This window comes from Mycteria americana, chromosome 8, assembly GCF_035582795.1.
Source record: "Mycteria americana isolate JAX WOST 10 ecotype Jacksonville Zoo and Gardens chromosome 8, USCA_MyAme_1.0, whole genome shotgun sequence".
NCBI classification, from domain to species: Eukaryota; Metazoa; Chordata; class Aves; order Ciconiiformes; family Ciconiidae; genus Mycteria; species Mycteria americana.
In genome coordinates this window covers 37013115-37030853 of record NC_134372.1, presented here as the reverse complement: position 1 = coordinate 37030853, position 17739 = coordinate 37013115, and positions in this window count along the sequence as shown.

Here is a 17739-nt window from a genome sequence, read left to right as displayed (position 1 = left end):
CTGTGAAGACAAATCAATTTCTAAAACAGAGCTGCTGTCAGAAAGGGGAAATAGGGACTAGCACTTCTCCATCATCTCTGAAGACTACAGAGCACTCCTACATGGTAGCCTGTACTTCACAGTGCTTCAAAATGGACACTGGGATCCTAAGCATTAAAAAAAAAAGAAAGTGATTTTAAAATTTCACGTGAAAACCCAACAACCACAACAACAAAAGACTACAGGAGGGAAATTGGGTTACAAGAAAAATCTACAGTCTGGATACTCTTAGATAAGAGATGATTAATACATCAGATAAATTGTTCAGCAATGGTGCATGCAAACAGACCCCCTATAATTCTGCCAAAGTCAGTGAGATCAATGTGCTCTGCTGAATGATTGTGGCACTGACCACTCAAAAGAAAGCACCTAAGGGGAGCTGTAACTTATGCTGATTTCATACACCCCATGATTTCAAAATACATGAGATTCTCCAGCTCCCTCTGAACCGAATCTATGTATAACCCTCAGGAGATGCTTGCTCCTGTTTTGGGAGTGAACATGACCCTTTCCTTCGTCATTGGCCCAGATTTTGTAAATGCCATATGCTTCTTTTTTATGTGATAAGTGTTTTAATACAACCATCACCCCCAGCCAGACTAGTTACCATCAATGATTTCAATGACAGCGCTTCAGTATGCCTCTTAGTTTCAACGTAAGATTTGGGCAGGGTGCGAGAACACCCAAAAAAACAAAAGAAAAAAAGGAAGTTTGTGATACAAAATGTATGTAAGTCTCCAGCAAGAAACAATTAGATTGAAAAAAAGCACAAATTCAGAGCATGTGAGTATTTAATGTTAAAAATATAAATTAGGTATTGAAGAAGCACAAAGCACCCACTTGTACTTCCTTAATAGGGCTTTTATTAAAGGCACTGGAAGAGATTCCAAGGAGGGAGAGATCAAAACAGTGGTCTCATCAGCTATGGTATATTAGCAGCTTCTCAGGAAGCACTGAACAGCAGGCAAAACCACACCAACCCACAGGTGCAGGCACGTTATATTGTAAACAGTTCTGATCCCATAGAAACACTCTTGGCACATGTAATACTCCCTCTTAGCCTTGCTCCTGCACTCTGAAAGCTGCTTTAACCCTTCTTGTGCTGGACGCAGCCCGGAGCTCGGCACACTCCTCTCTTTGTAAGCAGTGTGCTCTGCAATCACATTTTCCTCCTTGCCCTCCTCCAAAAGCCTTGCTATAGGCCATTTGCTGTGTTTTCTTGTAAACCCATTCAGACCACTCTTCTAAGAGCTTGTCGTATGGGGGATGATAAATGCCACAAACCCATCGGAGACACCCAGCACCAGACCACTGAGGTTTCTGACCCACCCGTCCCTCTGCTCTACAGGGCTGTCCCCTGGACAGAAACGCTCTGCTGAGCACCTAGGCTGCCCTACAAATAATACGGAAGGTCTGGTGGCCAAGTGGGGGATTTTTTGAAGCTGGTCAGATGCAGCAACATAACCAAGTACCTAGAAATGAAATACTCTGGAGAATAGCTAAAGCATCTGTGCTACCACTCTTGGCTAACAGAGCCCAGATAGGTGCTGCCTGCCATATGCTCAGCATCCCAGCTGCAAGCCCTCTCCTGGAGCTGGAGACCACAGCATCCCAGCTTGCAGCCCGGCAGCCAGAGCTCTCCCTTCTCTTCACACTTTGCCCTATTCTAGAGAAGGCTTTCCAGTGGGCTGAGCTGCTCCCTGGCTCTCAGTACGTTTTCTTTCTGAACCCAGGTAGCGGGTGTCCCCCAGCACAACTTGGACCAGACCCCACAAGCGCCCCTGCCTTCTGGGGAACTCCAGGGCTCAGCTCACCACATCTCACCTGGAGGTCATCAGTAGCCAGGGAGCTTGGCATTCCCCAGCTGGCAGAAATTTGGGTGCTTACTGAGTTAAATAGGAGCTGAGAGGTGGCTTAGAGAACATCACTGAGTCTTGTGTGGTGGGTAGGTAATGTGCCTAATGTTACCAGTCTCTGGATTTTCCTGCTGGCTGCTCTCATGAGAAGTGCTGCTTGTTGGACTTGGGTGAAGAAGGTAAGTCCTGTGAGTTGCTACCTGTGAGAAGTATGACCCACAGACCTGTCAAAGAAGTCTTACACTCATTTTAACATTCAGCCTGAGATAAAGGCTTGATGTGCTCTTCTCTTCCTTTTAATTATAGGCTATTTTACTCCATCCCCTGTAACTTTAGTTAACATCTATTTAATGGTGAGTACACAGCTCTTTTTCCCCCCCCAGTCTTCTATTGGTCTGGTCTGTTTTCTTGAAATTGCTTTGCTTTTTTTTTGAGATACAGAGAAGAAAAAAAGTTTTTAATAGAATTTTAAAACAGCTCAGCTGTGCTTTCTTGTATTTTTAAGTTATACAGTAAGACTGTCTATACAACAGCTCACAAAAGAAGCTTTTTTGTTTGTTGCTTTGTTGCTGTTAAGGTAAAGTAGTCGGTTGATGTGGCAAGCAGGTGGCATGACACTAAGTATACGTGACAGTATATATGTAATACTATTTTCTTTAAGGAAGCTTGTATGCTATTTCTCATTGTTGAACTAAAGGTCAGGGTGTCAGGTGACTTCTGCAGCAAGAAACAATTCTCCAAGCTGCAAAACTTCTGCTGAAGTTGGTGACATTAAGAAAGATGGAGGCAAATTGGAGACAATCCAGAGGAGATCAACAAGAATTATTAGAGGTTTTGCAAATATGACCTATGAGGAAAAGTTAAAAGAATTGGATTTGTTTAGTCTAGAAACAAGAAGTCTGAGTAGGGACATGATAACAGTCTTTAGCTATGTTGAAAAAAAAAAAGTTGTTATAAAATGGGTGCTGATCAAACGTTCTACATGTCTACCAAGGGCAGGACAAAAGTTACTCAGTTCAACTTGCAGCAAGGGGCATGGAGATTAGATTATCAAGGGAAACGCAGCTCTAACTACAAGCTAAGCACGGAGCAGCTTGCAGAGGAGGAGTGCAGTCACCATCACTGCACCTCGTGACAAACTGACGTGGGTGTTCTTGACCTACTTGTGCTGCAGAATAACCCGAAGTTGAGCTTTGAGGGCTCCTGTAACCTACAATCCTTTTTGTACATCTCAGGTATGCATGACTATTCCAGAGAGTACACTTCTTTTCTGCAAACTTGTGTCCACTTTCCTGCCATATGTTGGTAACAACTATTTTCATTTTAACTATTTTGATGGAGCTTTCATGTCACTTCTGTCAACAGTTCGCTTCGTCAGCCTTTTCTCATGCTGCATAGGAAGAAATACTAGCTTTCTCCCTTTTAGCTACGTGGCTTAGCGTTGTTGTTGCCTTTGCTAACCATTTTTGACAGGCGGTGAATGGCCTTGCATTTTGCCGCTTTACGGTGTGACTGCCTTCTGTGCTCAGGTGAGGTTGCACTCCTGTAACACTGGTAGGTAGAGTTACTTCAGACACAGCTTCATTTTTTTGCTGGCAGAGGCGTTAAGTTTTCTACATCAATCATACGACTAAGTCGTTTGCAACTGGAAAAAGGGACCCTTCACTCTTTTTCACTAATAGTACAAACCTTTTCAGTGTTTCAGTGCAGACTTCAGGTTTCTCAAATGAGTTCCCTCATTTACACTCGTAATACGCACATTGTGCAGATAACAGACAGCACCATTTAACCCTATAATATGTAGTGCAACGTATCCTGGCGGTACAGCTGGAGTCCTAGTTACTCCTCAGGGAAGCCTATTATAGCAGCACAATCCCATGTATCAGTAATAAAGTGTTTCAGAGACTCATAGGAATGTTAATAAGTTTGAAATAAATACAGCATGTTAACATTTGGGCCCCGTTACTAAATTTTATTTTAATTTAGTCCTCGCTGCTCTATTTTCAGCCAGGGTTCACTGTTTCATAGGGCTTCTCCAAGCACAGACATCGAGAGCAGGATTTAAGTGCCAAAACAACTGCCTAAGGCTGCCCGAGAAGTTGTGGGGTCTCCAGAATATCTGCAGGGAGTGGACATATGGGACACAGGACCTGCGGGAGGTCCCTGCCCTGCTGGAGAGCGGCTGAAGAGCAGGTGAGGCACTACTGCTTCTCGGGCAGCTCGGCCAGTGGCAGGGTGTATCGCAGATACAGCACCTAATGTCTTTGCATGCAGGGTGCTTCTAACACTGAATTTATGCCTTGATCCTTGGTGGACAATATATTCCAGTTGTTACACTTGACTTAAGGCTCATTCTGTAAGGAAATACCTCCATCTGCTTCTCATACAAATTTTTAGAACATTTAGGATGTTCTGCTTTTAACAAGCCTTGGCCAGAGAACTTAAGAATAGTTTGTGGTGTGTCTAAAAATTAGATGGACTTTTTTGGTCTTTTGTGGGTTTTTTGTTTGTTTTAAATGTGTAGGGCTTTTTTTATATCCTTAAATGTTCTATCTCTCTTCCTTGTGTCCTTCCCCCTTCAGTAAAGGGCCTGCATAGGATACCCTCTGCAGAGTCCCACTTCCCAGTGTGCAGAGGCTAGGCTCAAACATGTATTCAACAGCATTGAGAAATGGTTACATACAGTTACCTTCTAATTGCAGGCAAAGTGAGAAGCCAAAAGACCATGTAGGTGCCCTGTGAGGAAGGGAAAGCCCAAGGAATGGGGAAGGAGAAAGATATGCTTAGCAGAGTAAGTCCAGGCCATGGAGAAGACTGTAGGTCTGTACAGGCTCTGGCAAAGGAGGAACGGGGTTAATAGCTAGAAACCATTGCTTGTAACATGGCTAACAGTGGACCAGTTAACAGGGGAAAATGAAACTATTGAAATAATGATTTTTTTTTTTTAAGCTGAAGAATTAAAATTACAGCTAAAGGCTAAAACTCATTATTGGAGTTACTAAATGTCATGCAAAGATTGGTTATTGCTCAAGGACTGATGCTACTATATACCATATTTGATTCTATGTACTGTAACTTTGGGTCTTGTGCTGTGCCCACAACCATCCTATCTGAGAAATGATGGCTTTGCCAGAGATAAGGTCCTTTGAAAGGGCGGGATGGAAGGCCAAAGATAAGAAAATATATTTTGATGTATTTCAATGAAAAATAGAATGAGATGCTACCTTCTTGCAAGTTATTGTTCCTGAGATTCAGCCAAGGTTGTCCTGTGGTGTAAATTGGTCTTGTCCTGGGGCAGAACCTGACACTTGGACTTCCTTCAGTGGAAGGAAGTCTTCCAGTGTCAGAGTCCTTCCTATTTTGCTTACCTACTTAACCACCTACGTGTGTACTAACCTGTACCTTTACACGGATCCATATCACTAGTCATATGTCTTCATACATTCCTAGATATGTTTTATAAAAATACAAGCAGTTGTTTTTTTTCTAAAGAGATATGGTGTTCTAGCATTAAAAATTGTAACACAAAATAATAGGGGTTACAGGAAATTAAATTTATTTAGTTCCATTCTCTTGGGTGTATTGCATATCATGACCCTCTTGCCACTAACAAACCTACTGTTAAATCCATCAAAATTGATCTATGTTTAGCTATTCATTTTATGTATATTAATTTGAACAGAACATTTATTTGGCTTAAATTTTATTTTCAGTGGTGGAATGCATCTTCCAAATGCAAGCACAGACTATTTGCTAGGACTTAGGAGGAATGTGGAATGTTAGTTTACAAAGATAATAACGGAGCTATTAAAGCCAACAACCCCTTTTAAAGCAAACATACCATTAAAATATAGGAACAGTTTATAGTGTAAATAAAATTGAGGATATGGATTATTTAAAGATAAAAAATTTTAGGGGTAGCTATGAGAATGTTGAATAAAAATGTATTTAATTGCACCACTTTTTTTCTCTAAAGTGAACTTCAAAAATGCAAATAAAGGATGATAGCTTATGGGGTGGGGGGAGACAGCTACTGAGAGTGATGTTAGAAATACATCTTACTTATGGAGATGTATCAGTGATTTGGCTTTTATTTTCTAATCTGAATCGGATTTCAGGAAAAAAAAAATTGTGCCTAAACTTGTAAGTGGCAGAATTTATCTTGCTTGTGAATCCATACAGTGGAAAGGGAAGCAAGACATTTGCTTCTAGATCATTCTCCTTGTCTGAATGACAGATACAATAATTCCCTCTATTAGCCAGATCCATTGTCTTTATTTTGCACAGAAGTACTGTATTGCTGAGGTAGACTTCCACTGCTATGCATATTTTAAGGGTTATTTGGCAACACAAGTAAAGCTAAAAGTAGCCTCTTAATCTAATTAATTGACATTTCTGAATCTTGCTTTCACAACAACACATGGTTTCATGTTCTGGGTTTTAGCACTTGTCAAGCTTTTTTGGAGAATGTTTTGGTCAGAATGACAAGATAATTTGTGACTGAGGCTCCAAGCTAGAGAAGTGTTTAAGGCTATAATGATTTATTATCATCACAGAATAACAAAATTTACAAAGCGTTTCATCAGAATTTTTGAAATAAGTTTGCCACCGTGGTAGAAGCATGCAGGGAGGGGGGTGTCTTCCTACACGAATGCCAGTGTGACTTATTTGTAATAATTACAATGTTAAATTTATTTTGGAGCCTTTTTTGACAGACTTGCAGCATGGTTAGAAAGACAAGAGGTGAGAGAATTGTAACAACCGAGAAGGTAAAACTCTGCCTTTTTTTAAACAAATACTCTGTGACCAAAATAAAAATAATTAATATGTGCTTCATGCAATAAATAATATATACATAGCCACATTAAACTATCAATGTTAACATCTTGGCAGAAGAGACTGGAAATAGTCACACTGTTAAAAAGTTTAAAACAGTGAATGTCTGTGCTTTTGATGTTCAAAAATCCATACAAAACTATTTTCTTAAAGGACAAAATAGGTGATGTTACTGAGTGACAGCACATTAATGGACTGGCATTTGTGGACTTTCAGGCAACTGCTATAAAAAGAAATAATGTAACAACGCTAATTTTGACTTCATCTTGATTCTCTGCTAAGCGAGCTAAGGATGCCAGACTTTCTGAGACAAAATGTCTGACTCTGAATGCCAGGCATTTCCACTTATTCTCTGTGTTTCTATAATTTACTTATTATGTAATTAAATACCTTGAAACCCTAGGCATTGGTTAGTTTAGACAAAGTTGTGACAGTTATTTGACTTCAGAAGCCGGGAATAGAAGCTACTTCTCCAATGCCCTAAAGTGATTTTGAGGCTGTTTTGTTTGACTATCAAATGCATACCTTTCCAGGGCAATCTTTTTTTAAAGATGCAGTCATAGCTCATCGAGGGATGAGGTGAGGAGTTAACATGTTTGGCAGCAACAGTGTATGCAACATTGTTTAGTAATAACAAAGATAATATCATACATCCACGGTGAGCCCTTTGTCTCAAAGGATCACAAAGTTGTTTCTTGTAGAAATTAGCTTTAATTATTGTATGTATTTATAAGGCACTAGCACTGTAGTATCTATGTGCCCTTTCCAACAGCTAGTATGCAGTGAAATAATGGCAGGCAACATCAGAGCTGGCACAGGGAGTGACCCCTTGTGTTCCAGGCTTTTTTTTTTTTTTTGCCTTTTCACAGAACTAGCCAGGCACTTGCATTTAGTGAGCTGGAATGTAAAAAGATGTCTCGCATCTCCTACGAGAGCTTGCCAGATTCAGGCTCTGATGGATTTCTGGCAAGAGTCAGTTCCGGAGATGAGGACCCACCACAGAGAATATCTATTTATTTAAGCTATTTATAGCATTTCTAAAGAACTCCTCACTGTATTATCTCAGCATGTCACAGAAATTAAAGGTACACCATGAATTAAAGGTATACCACCAGCATCCTGTGTTGCCTGCCAGAAGGCCCTGCAGGGCTTCCAGAGGGAATCCATACCAGAAGCAGAGCGTGGTGGTCATGGCTGGGGACAGGCAAAGGTACAGTGTCTAATTGTACATGTGCTGAATGCCACATGGGACTGTGGCAGGTCCAGGTGTAGAAGGCAGATGGGTCTGTTCTCCACCAGCCAAAGTTTGTGTGGTTCAACAGTCAGCTCAAAATGGAGCTTATTGTCATAGCTGAGCCTATTAATTACACATATGTTAAGCACTGAATTCAGTTCTGGATAGATGATGAATGGATGCAGTCTTCTAGCAGATGAGAGACCTAAGCTGGCAACCTTGCTGCAGGCAGCAGAAAGAAAATTGTAGGCGGTGCCATACAGAACTGCCCTGTAAATTTGGCTGTGTGCTTCCTGTTGCTGCCAAGTGGTAGTTTCTTGCTTGGGTCGGGAGACCTCGTTTCCACCTAATCTTGAGTTACCGCAGAGAAAATAACATGCCTGCATCCAGGCTCAACAAGGAGCAGATAGGCGATCGAAAGCCCTCCATCTTGCAGTCTGTAGGTGTTGCAGTCACGCTACGTGTATCTCAAGGAGGATTCCTATAGATGCTGAAAGAAACACTGCTGAACGTGAGGTTTGTGGCACTACTCAAGTGGGAAACCTTACACAGCAACAGCACTATTAAGTTATTTAGCAGTAGTTACCTCTTACAAAGCAGTCTCCTACTTTTTTCTGCTACCATTAAAGTTGGCAGTATATTCTGATTAAGATGTGAAAGCAGTTGATTGGTCTGAGGATCAGCAAGCTTGTTTAGATTCTGTTCGTTGTCATGGGGAGGCAACTGCACCTCACTCCTTCCCCTCTGCACCCCAAATCAGTTAATGCAATGGCCAGAAGTGAAGCTGGGGCTCTCTATATTGGAGCAGTAATGTAATTGCTAGAGTTGGCATTGAACTACCTTCCCAATGATTTTTCCCAGAAAGGAAGTTCAGAGACTAGGTCATAATTGGTAGACTCATTAGTATTAAATTATGTGGGTTTTATTAGGGGCCAGACATTCACTTGTTTAAATGTAGCTGGCATTTTAATGCCTCTCTAAGGGAATGTAATATGTACTGCATAGGCAATACATACTGACTTTTATTGGTACAGACCAAACTCACAGGTGATTGGGGCACCTGCTTGTGTCGATGTTTAAGGCTTGTGCAGTAGGTTAGTTCTGGCAGTTAAGCAGCAGAATGGGAGAAATGAGACAACACCCTTCCCCCAGCCCATTTGCTTTTGTGTGCCAAAGATTGAGACCCTCTTGCAGGAAGCAATGATTTTGTGTGTGTCTTCCCAGGTAAGGAGAACAATAACAATAATAACTATTTATAGGAGATATACTATGATGTTATAAAAGTCAGGTGTCATTTCGGATTGACCATGTCCCTCAGGATACAGCTGCTTCATATCCCCATGAAACTGAATTGCAGCAAGGTAGAGCACTGTGACAATCTGTCAATGTTGCACGCAGCGTACCATAGGAACAAAGAAATATGCATTTAATGGAACTTGGGGGCACTATAAGATCTCAAACAATTAGTATATATTTTAACATAAGCATATGCTTCCTATACAAAAAAGCCTTTTGTACCCCACATCCTTTGCAAAATGTATGTGTTCTAAATACATACTAAATATGAGTAAATTATCCAGTGACACCTGTTGTTTTTATTAAGATACAGTGATTATGAATAAATAAAACCTTTGCCAATGACTGATCTGGTTTTCTTTCCAAGGTTTTATTGGTACTTTTTCTGAGGCTTTCTATATGTCCATTTGGCTTAACATTGGGTATTTTATGATGAAGTGAAATTCCTCTTTCTTTAGGCAACTTATCTGGTCAAAATCTTGGAGCATTTGACTGCATATTTAAATATAAAAAAACCCAACCAAAACCAAAAAGAGGTGGAAGTAAACAGACTGCTCCATAGGGGGTTCCCAGGAATTGAAAGATATGTTGTGCACCTCAGACTGATCCAATCACACTTGGATTAGCTGGAGAATTGCTGTGTGGTTAACTAACTTGCCGGGGTGATATGGGAAAGCAGTCTCTCAGTGTAATTAAATGATAAGTTCACATTCAAGGGACAATTGTAAGTTACTGAGACTGTCATATACAATGCCAAAAATAGGCTGTCTCATGATGAATACCCTTATTAACAGCTATGCTGCTCTGTGTTCATAGTATATGGCTGGGGAATTCAACAGGACTTGGTCCTGTTTGTTAAAGATCTCCCAATAGATTTTATGAGATTCATATAAAAGATGACTACATCTGAAAAGCAAATAGACCACATACTTTTAGCCCATGCTGGTGTGGCAGTTAATCATATGTTAATAGTCAAATCTGATGTGGATTCACACCTTTATTTGATGTAATAAAAATTATTTGTTAACAGAATACAACAATAAGAGCTTTGTTATTACCAGGAGAAGGTGTCTGAGGATAATTTGTGTTCATTACAAACATCTTCTAAGGAGTGTCTTGGTGGCTTTGAAAGATGACACCTCCACCATTTTGAAGTTTTGTTGTGGAAACTGTTGGTGGGGATTATTCGTCTTTCAATTTTATAATACACCTGTTAACTGTTGCAACTTTTCCTCTAATTTTACACTCTGTCAATAAAAATACCCTAGTTCAGCCAGTTGTTCCAGTCACTATGAGAAGAAATGAACCTTCCAGCGGGACCAGGAGGTGCCCAGTGAATCAAGGATGGAGGAAATGAGTACCCCCTCCAGGCTCAGGGAGGGTGAGGTGGTCTCTTGGACAGCACAGGCTGTCTGCGCCCAAGACGTGAAGCTCTAACTTCCTTGACAATCAGCCCCAAAGCAAAACCTCTCTGCATTGTGCTCATGGCAAGATGTTCTAAGCAATAAACTAGCTGCAGTGCAGTGCACCAGTTTCCACGTAGATTTACATTGACTGTATTGCAGCCTTGTTTGTTTAAATAACCAGAACCCTGTCTGTTCAAATAAATCAATATCAGGCTTTCTGAGTGTTCTAAATGGTGCTAATTTTGAAGTTAATGTTGCAACAGGGTCTCGCGTGAAGTCTATGGGAGCAGCTGAAAAGCTCGATTTGGATGCTTCTGTGGTGTTTGGATCAACCATAGTGATGCAAAACTGAAAGAATAACTTCTGTGTCCTTTTCTTTCCAAGTAATTTTCATATATTGTGCGGTGGCTATTCAGGCCCACTGTGGGGAGGGCTGCCAGTGACTTGATGCTGCAGAAGGCTTCAAACCTGCCACTTTTTTTTTTTTTTTGCAAAAACCTGAGGTAAATTATCTGTTGTATGTTGTTCTTGTTGCATAGGTAGGTTTCTTTTCCTGCCACACAGCTACAGATGGGGGCTGCAAGTTGTAGATGAACTGCGAGGGGCTATGTGACCTTCCCTGGGTCCCGGGGAAGCCAGGGAGCGTGTTGTATGTCTGAGGCCTGGTAGTGCTTGGGCTCTCTGTGGGGCTCATGGCTGGTTTGAGGCAGGGCTGATTGTCCCCATGCTGCCTCAGGGCTGAAGAGCCCCATCAGCAGCAAGAGGATCCCAAGGAGTCTCTGCCATGGCACGAGGGCCTCCTCGAAGGCCGGCTGGTGGCTGGCTGCCTGCGGGCACATCTACTGCCTTCAGCCCAATTCCCACTACTTTGTTTTAGGCGTGTGCATTGCACTTCCCAAGTCCAAGATATGAGAGAGCTTTAAATTACCTTTCCTTTTAATAAAAATGAGAGCATGTGTTCACTTCTGCTGAATGTGCATCTCTTGTGTGGAGTGGAGCTGCTGGAGTGTCCTAAGCTTGCTTATTTGTATGTAACATCCAGGAAGGAGAGTGTGAGGCTGGGGCCCAGCAGCTGGTACTGGTACAGGTTTCCTTCATTCCTGGTAAGTGGGATTTTATTGTTTCCTAGGCTTAGAAAGGCCCTCAACGGGTCTCTTGGACTCAACAGGTTGCAGTATCCCTGGCAGACTCCTCTGCGTGCTGTGGCTGAGGGCTTTGAGGCGCTGTGGGGTGTCATTGGTGACTCTGCCGCTCTGTGCTGAGGGCCTTTACATGGTGGAAGGTGGCACAGTGTGTGACTATGCTTAATGCCTCGGTGGGAACGTCCCAAGCCGTGCGGTTGCCCCGTAGCAGTGAGCTTACCTTAGAGCAGTTCCCTTGCTGGAGGAGAAGGGCTGTTTGCCCTGGTTCACTTGTCTGAGCTTTCTGAAATGGTGGTCCCAGACCCTTGGGCTTGTGCTAAGGAGAAGGACAGGTACCAACAAACAGAAATACTAAGGATGGAAAGAAACAGCTTATTTTCTGATAGGTGGAGTATAGCAAGCTTTATGTGTGTGGGGGGGAAAGCACACATACAGCTTCCTGCTCCACAGAGCCCCTTTCACCGGGGCCCAGATCCAGTGCACGTGTTGCTGGTGCTTAAGAGGTGCAGAGTGTCATTGCGCTGTGCTTCCAGTCCAGAGGGTCTACACCCATGCAGAGTGGAGCAGATAAGCTGGAGTTTAGTTAAGACTGAGAGACTATGCGAACAGGCTGTAGGAATGTTAATAGTTTTGTCTGCATGGCTTATTAAAATTTGCATCATTTTCCATCTTATCTGAAAAATAGTACTACCAGCTGCACAAATACCGTGGCATTCACTTAGTGCTGACTCACTCAGACTCACTCAAGGAATAGTGCAGACCCTGCAGAATCAGCAACAGCGTCTTTTTGCAGCAATATAAAGCTTGGGTTCTGTAAACTGCTGCCCATGGACCCTTTCTGGAACAACTTCTGGGATGGGAGTGAGCGGAAGTCTCTCTGATTTATTGAAGATCTCTGCTTATAGTCTAATTCTACCTACTTGAGGGACTTTTCCCTTACAAAGTGCCTCTGCTGGGAATTATAGCATTTGCATGCCAATGGCCCATGTTGGGTATAAGGAGGATAATTATATTTACTTTCTTGTTGAGTGTGGGTCAAGCCGATGATGTTCCAGGGCTACTAAAACCACAGGTAGGAAGATTTCTGTCTGCAAGACCTGTCTCTGCACTTAACCCCTTAATAAAGGAATTGCTCAGAGTTTGGACTACTGCATCAGGAGTTAAATCACTTGTATTTAGCACTGTCAAATAGCTGGAAAAAAGTGTGGGGGGAAAAAAGATAAAGTTATTAGCTGAAGATCTCAAAACTTCCTAAGAGATCTGGGCATCCTAATTACACTGAAATTTGACTGAAATATAGCTAGGTTGCTGTGTGTAGAATGAACCTGATTTTGCACTTCTCTTAAAATATATGAAAGCATGAGGAAAAAGGATATAAAAATGTTTGTCTGTGTGATTTATATGACACAAATCCAAGGTGCTAGTGTGTTTTTTTCACTTTGCATTTCAAGGTCACGTGTGTCTCATTCAGCTGATAGATGAAGATATTCTTCTCGTTCTACTTTTTGGAACAACTTACTGCAATACAATTAGCTGCATTGCTAGGGGTAAGGAATTGCCATACTTAGGAAATTTGAGAGCTGTTGGTTTGAAAAAAATACACAAAGAAGTTTTTGCTTTTCTACAGGCTTTCTATTTTGAGCATGCTCAGTGGCAATAAATTTGTATTGCCATTTTTTACATGCATGTAGGTTTTGCAAGCCAGCAGGAAGTTATTAATCTATTGCTTACTATTAAGATGACAGTGATGTTTAGGTCCAGAACTCAAGTAGAATGTGCATCACAATTGGATGCTGCTGGATAACAGTCCCAGAAGCTTTGTTATGATATGTGATGGATCTATAAGACAATTGTTTCAGGGCACTTTTGTGTATATTGTTAATATGATGCATGATGACATGACCAATTATAGTAAGCTAATGTTCAAACAGCATGTCACAACCTGTGTATCAATGTATTGGATCTCTTCTCTCAACAAACAAATGAAACTGAGCAAGATGAGATGAAGAGTCAATGACCTCATAAAAGGTCAAAATCCTTTTATACTGACCTCCCTACTACAACATAATTATTAAAGCATTATTTAAATCTGTGAGGAGGAGAATTAGCTTTAGTCTTGAAATGTGTGGTTTGATTTGTCAGAAAAAAGCTTGTCATAAATTTCCAGATGTGGAAAAATTAATCTGTGGCAGAGGTTGTGGTGCTAGAAGTGTTTCCAAATTCCTGTATGCAGCCAGCTGTGCTCCCAAAATGGGTGGTTGGGCTCAGGTGAGGAGAAGCGACAGCCTTGCTCCTCTATCCTCAGGCTAGGCTAGGAAAACTGGCAACAGAAATTCTCCCTTGGGTTGTGGGTGTGGAAACTTTCCTCGTTTCTGGGGTGAAGGGGAGAGTCAAGCATGAGCAGTTGTCCTTCCTGTCGTCTGGAATGTGTTTGAGGGGCACCAGCCCCAGAATGAGTTTGTGACATCGCTCAGCATCGAGCTGTGTGTTTTGAGCTGGAGAACAGGCCTGACTGATCTTCATTGGCTATATATTGTGAACAGTGACTTCTATTTCTGTAAAGGCTATCCTTGCCATACTTACCTGGACATGGAAAAGCATCTTGCTTGTTTGGCTTTTACGCGCATGGTGTAGATGACTGAAATTGTAGTCTGCTCCCAAAGAAAATGTTCATATATGAAACCAAACTGCTTTGAAGTGACTTACTATACATCTGTTTCTGCAGACAGTCAAATGCAGTGTGCAGGGCCAGCATTTCAGCAATACGTGACTGCAATAAAATGATCTTTCCACTTTAGAATACTTTTGGGTCAGTGTGGTCATTCTGGGTACTTTTATAGAGGATTTGTGAACCTACAGTTCTGTTGTGTGAGCAGAAACTGTTATGAGGTAACATAAGTTGAGAGGTAACCTTTCAGCAGAATGGTTTGAGTTAAAATAAAGGAATTGAAAAAGAGTACAATGACCAAAAAAATCTATAAAAATGCAATTGCGCTAATATAATTTTATCACTTATTTAAAAATTTAGTCGACCCAAAAGACTACCAAGTGTGAAATTAAGGAACAGCTCCTCTACTTTTATGGAAATCACTCTTCTTCACTTGTCTAATAGCCTGATTTTGTCAGATCATTTATTTCCATGGTTTTAAAATGAGCTTGACAGACAGAATTTTATAACACCACTTTACTGCAAATAAGAACATCATTTTCGCTTATTAAAACTGAAGCTTAGAGAAAGCATTAAAATTAACAGTTCACTCTACTTTAACCTTTTGAATACTACTGTGACTTTACACTCCAGACTATGTGTAAGGAAAGACTCGGTGACTGCTGAGTACGTAACTCGAGCAGAGCTCCAAAAGGACAGCCGAGTGAGGAGCTGCTCTGGCCGTACCTACAATCTGCTCACACTTGCCTTGATAACTCTGTCTATGCAAACGTTTAAAACACCACTGACAGAACTTATACTTACTCCAGTCAAGGTGACTTCAGGCATCAGAACTGTGTAGTGAAAAGAGGTGATGAGTCAGTATGTTATAGCAAACGTGGTCTGAGATTACAGGCATGTTGCTGCATACAGCAAACACCATAATATGCAGCTTATTTTCTTAACAGATGTTTCGCTTTTTGTATGATTTGCCTTTCTGAGCAATGAGAACTTTGATCTTGGAGGTCACTGACAGATGATGAATTCTCTATTCCATAGCTGGCAGTAACTCAAACATCATGGCAATGGTGGTAGGACACATCCTCCCCAAGCTTGGCTCATCTCCAGAGAGGAATGTCATCTTCACAGCTACAGCTGGACCTTATCTGCATTGGGAGGGTGTTTGGTAATGACAGTTTAGATCAGGTTTTCCCATGCATGTATGTGCAGACTTGTTTTGCTCTCAGTTGCATGCCTGGAGTTACTCATTGCCATCGGTTCTTGCCCTAGTGTTACGTTCTTTTTTTAAAGCTAATTCAGTGAAGGAATAGGAGTCCCAGGCCAGGCAGTGTTGGTGTGGCTCAGGCTGCTCCCTCTTAGCCAAGCCATCCTTCTGCTAACAGTGGTTATTCCTTGAAGTTAATGATGATTAAAAATAAATTTTTTTCTTCTTACATTGTCAACATTTTAGTAGATAACAAGGGCACATCCCTTCCAGGACCTTCACTGGAACAACTGATTCAGACTGTGGCAAGACATTTGCACCCTTTCTCTGCCAGCCTATACAACCTAAAAAATTAACACAGTAGTGAGAGAGAGAAGTGTGTCTGCCAGATGAGCTGAACTTGTATCTCCCTTCAGAGGCTTCTGTACCTTGGCCCTTAGACTCACCCATCTGCAGGTCAGCAGAGGACATCCATCTTTTCTCCAGTCCCAGGGAGGTTTCCTAAAGTTTCACAAAACCCAGGATGGATGGGGAAAGACTCTTTGTGTTTAAATAAAAAAGGGGGGTGTACAGGAGAGTTTTTGCTTCTGGTTTTGACTATGGAGTTCATCCATCTTTTAATCCAACCCTTCTCACCACTGTCTTGAAATAAGGTTTTGGTATACTTAATTTCCTGCCCTCAAATGTTCTGCAGTGGTGAAGATTGTTTCCATGCAGAGCCTTGTTGCTGCTTTTCACTGGGTTTCATTTCAATAGTTAAGAGATTCCTATACAAGCTAATAATGGTGTGTTTGAATCCCTCCAAATGAAAGAACTGTATAATGGAACAGTGTTATCAACACTGCATTACTGTTGTCATAGCCTTTTGGTCTTGTTACAGCTCATAACAGTGAGAGAACATGCTAGATGGAGAACACGTAGCTCACAAATTTCTCCATCAGTGTTTGCTGCAAGTCCAGATTTAGTTTGAGTTCTAATTGCTGTATCCTTTTGGTGTGATTAAACCATCATTCCTTGCCTTTAAGGATCAATCCTCTGGACTGCAGGTTGAGAATCAAATTGCCTCTGTGCCCTGAAGTCTGAGAATCAAATGAAGAAGTTTACTGCATGGAGACTTCAAATTTTAGTTGAACTAAGTCTAAAAAATGACCAGAGAACTTTTTACTGTGATAGGGAATTAATCTCCCATTCCTACAAGGAATGTTGTACAGGAGGGGCTACACAGAATGCAGTAAGGTATGGTTGTGTTATTGGAAAAGGTACAGCCTTGTATCATCTTCATCAATGAAAAAAGCCCCTCAGCAGACCAGACTGAAATTAAACTTGTTGGTACAGGAATGTCTAGCAGTCTAAGTTTATAGTTCATCTACAAACTTGATATAAGGAAAACAAATTTCTATCAGGAATCCTTTGGCAGCAAGTATGGAAATGAATAAACTTTTAAATTACAATTTGCCACCATTGGGCATCTAAAAAGGACCATTAAGATAAGGTAAAGATACGTTGTTGTGAGCCACAGCTGTAATAGCCAATTAGCCATCCAGTCAGTTAGTGTGCCAGAGAGGTACTATCAATTCTGAATTAATACACGCTACAGCTTTCTCCAATGTACCAAAAGAAATTCAGCAATTGGAGTAACAAGTGAAGATGAGGAGGTGTTAGAATAGCTTGCGATGCAGGGAAGTTTTTCATCGTATGACGCTGTCTTGCAAAAAAGCTCAGGAGCAGTAATCATGAATAAGAAATCTTAACTCAACATTTCTTCTTGGATTTGAAGTGAGAACTGGAAATCTGTGTATTTTTCATCTCAAAACAAGGGTTCTCACATTTCTAGCCTCCCTACAAAACATTAAAGCTGAGATTTTGGATTTAGTTACAAGATCTTGAAGGGGTCTGAGGAGGCATCAGGGCCATTTTCTTGCCCTGGAGTGGTGTAACTTATCACTCCTGTGTCATTCCCGGCAGATGCTTGTCTCGTTTTGGTTTAAAAAGATCATTTTGGGAAACTGCACAATATGTCCAGGAAATCTCTTCCTGCACTTCATTGTTTTTGCCATA